Source organism: Papio anubis, chromosome 16 (genome assembly GCF_008728515.1).
Source record: "Papio anubis isolate 15944 chromosome 16, Panubis1.0, whole genome shotgun sequence".
In the NCBI taxonomy this organism is placed as follows: Eukaryota; Metazoa; Chordata; class Mammalia; order Primates; family Cercopithecidae; genus Papio; species Papio anubis.
The window spans coordinates 67,075,476-67,080,417 of record NC_044991.1 but is presented as its reverse complement, the minus strand read 5'-3'; positions in this window follow the sequence as shown (position 1 = coordinate 67,080,417).

The window sequence follows — 4,942 nt, the reverse complement described above, 5'->3', positions numbered from 1 at the left end:
GAGAACAGGCTAATACACCCATAGTGCAGGCCATCCTGTCACATTGCTGAAGAAAAGTTGGCCTCCAACCTGGGACAGGAATGGTACAACTTGCTTTAGGAAATGCAAAGAAAAACTGGTGGGCTGTTGTGCTAAACAAAAGCCCACATTATGATTCAGAAATCTCCCCCCTCAGGAGATACAAGTTGTGTATCCACCAGAAGACACATACAAAAATGCTCAAAAATGTTGTTTTGTTTTGCTTTTTGAGACAGAGTCTCACTCTGTCACCCAGGCTGGAGTGCAATAGTGTGGTCTTGGCTCACTGCAACCTCCGCCTCCTGGGTTCGAGTGATTCTCCTGCCTCAGTCTCCTGAGTAGCTGGGACTACAGGCATGTTCCACCACATCCAGCTAATTTGTATTTTTAGTAGAGACGGGGTTTCACTATGTTGGTCAGGCTGTTCTTGAACTCATGACCTCATGATCTGCAAAAATGTTTAATTCAAATAGCCCCAAACTGGAAGCAACCTAAAGGTCCATCAACAGAATAGAGCAAATGATTGTGGTATATCACACAACATTGATGGGACTCAGAGATTTGCCAAGCAAAAGGAGCCAGACACAAAGAGAACTCACTGAATGAGCTCATTTATATGAACCTTAAGGACAGGAAAAACTAATTATAGGGTAGAGGTCAGAGGGTTCACTGCTTTAGGGATATTGATTGAGAAGGAGCAGGTGGGAGCCTTCTCGGTTGCTGGAAATGTTCTCTCTTGTGTTCTGAGTGGTGGTTACATAGGTGTCTGCATCTGTATAACTGATTTGTGGACTTTATGTAAATTATGTCTAGAAAATGACTAAGATCCTTGAGCAGAAAGGCTTCTAACGTGTTGTTTAGTGTGTTCTGAACATATATATGGAATTTAAATGTGTAGAAGTTGAATTATTGATTTTCATATCATGAGTGATTCATTTCCCCCAAAGCCAAAGTAGATTATAAAACTCCAAATAATATTAATATGTTTCCAATATTTCATGCATATTCACCTTTGAACATAGCATTAAGCCCAGTAAGGAGCATCTGATTAAAGGTAATGACAGTAGCTAATATTTATATAATGCTTGCTGTACACTGGGCATGGTCTAAGTCCTTAAGTAATTGATTAAATTACATAACAAAGCTATGTGATATCACTAGCACCAGGAACATTTCTATGTTGTATATGCAGAGCACAGAATATGTAAATGATTGCCCAAGTTTGCATAGTCAATAATTAGCAGCACTAAGGTCCAAGCCCAGGCATTCTGACCCCAAAAGCCATGTGCTTAGCCCTACCTCATACTTCTACTTAAATAGTCTCTTCTTTGCAAGCCTAACAATTGCTCTCTTTAACTCAATTACATTACATTTAGGAAACTTGCATTTTTTAACACTGGCAATAGCTGTTTAATTTGTCTATGTCATATTCAATTTGAAATAATATTATATGCAAACTGCAATTAAAGATTATTTTCCAAGTGTATTTTATTACAGGATTCAATCTTTTGAATAAAATTTTATGTTGAATCCAAAAATAAAAAGTTTAGCTCTTCCAACTGAAGTAGGATGAATAGGTTGGCGGTTGTGGAAGATGACGGAGTTGGTGTGGAGGGGAGAATGTTTGGATCTTGGCAGCTGCTCCCTCCCTGTGGACTGCACCTAAATTTTTTTCTAGGGAAGCTTTGGGCAACAGAATCAAAATAATAGTCTCAAAAATAAAAGCAACAAGATGACAAAAACAGAAACAAAGATGAAAACCTGCTAAAACAGAACTGTTGACCAGCAGACAACAACAACATATGTGTCAATTTGAAATTGGCTTTCACCGGCTGATGCAAAGTAATCTAAATTTGGTTTCAAAATAGTGTAGTAGACTGTATGAAAGGGTGAGTTGATAAAACATTGAATGTAGTTAACCCCAGGGTCACATGCACTTTGGGAAAGAAAAAATAGAGTTTTGTGGCAAGATTCCCCAGCCCTCAAGTCCTTAAATCAAACCCATCCACTTTCTTCAAGAAATACTCTCTGTGCTGGGATGCAATTTGATGTCCAAAATGTAGACATTCCTTAATTTTCCTGTGATCCAGTTTTGAAAAGTCTGCACTTTCAAACTTTATGTATTGACAACCCCACATTGACTTTACTGTGTTCATATTACTTTTAGCTTTTGCTTTCTTTTAATTTAAAAAAAGGTAATACATGCTTTAAAAATGAAATAAATAAAATAAATACTTCAAATGGCACTGAACAGTATCTTGAAAATATGTTTCTTTTTTTACCAGAATACTAGCTGTAACCATTGTAATGGTTTCCATTTTATCTTTCCAAAATTTTCACTGTAATGTTGAGTTGCATATGTGTATCTTTTGTATTTTATATTATACACTCTTCTAAACTATGTTATGTTCATATGTTTGTTCTTATGTTTATTTTTGCTTGAAAATACATCTTACAATGTTATTCTCTATAGAGATTGTATATTTTCCTACATGTTGATAAAAAAAAATTATTCAACCAGTTCCCACTGACGGTTATTTAGGTTGTTTCTGATACTTGGTCACTGTAAGCAAAGCTACAATAAACCTCTTCATATATGTGTTGTTACAACAGTTTTAAGATAAATTCCTGAAATTCTAATTCCTGGAGCAAAGTGTATGTGGATTTAACAAGTGATAGATATTGACAAACTGCCTTGCTGTTCACTCTCCATATAGCTTAGACAGGGGCCTGTTCTCTCCACCCTCCCCAGCACTTTGTATCATCAATTTCAAATGTTTTCACCTAAGCTAAAGAAAGAGAACTTGGATGATGGAATTGGGGTGCCCTTTGCTGGCCATAAGTTCAGTTTCTGTGGAGGCACCATCTTTACCTGTTAAACAGTGATTATTTGATAAAAAAAAAAAATTCTAGTTATTACCAACGTGAGGAGATTTCCAGTGTCTCTAAGAATGGCGAGGTTGAACTTGGGTCAATTGTGTCCTTATTTTGGTTAGCCCATGCTGCCTAGTAGATACTTGCAGCCTACATCTGTAGCTAATGCCAAAACAGTATGGTGTATAGGAACTTCCAAACATTAGAGGGAAATCTAAGAGAAGTAACCACAGTATCACCCTGCCTCAGAAGCAAGTTTCTAAATGGCTAAGACCAGTGAATCAGAATCGACTGGTGTTTTCACAGCCAGCACTGGCACACACTTTGCATAAAACAAGGGGCCATGTCAGGATGACCTTAAGCACCTGTGAGCAGCCTGTCCCTCGGATGGGGTAAGAAAACCACACATACCTGCAAGTCCGAGGCAGACAAACCTGCAAGCCTAGACTTGGGTGGGTGTGATTTTCATTTATAAAGTGCCTGCCTTAGAGATCATTTTAAAGAAAGGCCTTAACAAGAAATTTTTGGGTCAATGGGCCAAACTAAGTGTGGCTAAGTGACTAAGGAGAGACTGTTTTCTGATGCCTACCCCAAATTCTACTTTCATGGAGATTGAATTAATGAGATTTTACTATGCAGAACTCTGAACTCAAGACAAATCAGTAGAGGCTTACACCGAGGTTCAGAATTCACTCTGGGTTTAATTTAAGAAACGCTCTAGGTACCTACATTTAGAATAAGCTTTAATTTGCTGGGGAAGCTCTGGTACAAGGAGAAAAGCAGGACTTGATTTCCTGGCAGAGTTGCCATTTATGGGCTGTGAGACCTGGGAATAATACCTACCTCACAGGTGTTAATGCGAGCACTGAAACAGATGATGTATATGAGGGCTTTGGGAAAGCGGAGTGCTATAACCAATGTGCAGGCTTGGCTTTCCAGGCCACGGCAGCCCTGAAGAAGCAGCAGGCCCTGCACACGTGGCTCCAGTTCTACCCCAGCTGGGAGGATGAAAGGTCCAGCTCTACTTACACACCTCCTCGAGTATTTTGGGGTGTCCCCACAGGGTGTTTTTGGATTCTCACAGATATGGACTTTTCTCTCACTCCATAGCATCCTTCATGTTCTTCATTTCTGCTTCTGCTCCTACTGCTTCAGTTCTTGGCACCCTCTAGTGATAATAAATGTGTGAGTGTATCTCCAGCTCATGCAGATGCTGTCAGGGCCACCTGCCACTCAAGCCCTTAGAAAATGACATCTTCTTTGGTCATAGAAGTTGCTAGTCCATGCAGCTTTGTCTCTCCCCTATGCAAATGGTATTGCTCCAAAAGAAAAGGAGCTTTCTCTGATTATCTATGGCTTCCCAACATATCACCCCATGTGCCATGTTGCTTCAGTGGTGATGATGTTTATTTTTCTCACGAATCTGCAGTTTGAGCAAGGCTCAGTAGAAAGATCATCTCAGTTCCACTTGGTGTCAAAGGCAGGGGACTGAAATCTTCTAAAAGCTCATACTCCCATCTTCCACAATTGATGCTGACTGAGAGTAGGAACCTTAGCTGGAGCCAGGACAAGAACACCTTTATGTGACCTTCACCTGTAGCTGGTTGGTTAGATATGCATGGTATGGTTTTGGGCTCTAAGGGTGTGGGTGCCTATAAGAGAGAGAGAGAAAAGGCTGTATTATCTCTTGTAACCTAGCCTCAGAAACCACACAATACCATTGCACTATATAATATTTGTTAGATGCAAGTAATTTCTAACTTCTAAGGCTGGAACATAATGAAAGGGAAGGAAATGAAAATCCACCTCTTGGTGGTAGGAGTGTCAAGAATTTATAGACATATTCCAAAACCGACTCATCTTTATACCAACCTCTGCAAGTATTACGTTATAGAACATGGGCTAAAAACCTGCTTTGCCTGGTAGTAGCAGGTTTTGAGTCTCTATTATAATATATTAATGAAATACTTCTTGCCATTTTATTGGCAGTGTTTGCCTGCAGTCCACTTGCCCTGGGACTCAGATGTAAACTTCTTCGTGCTCCATTGGG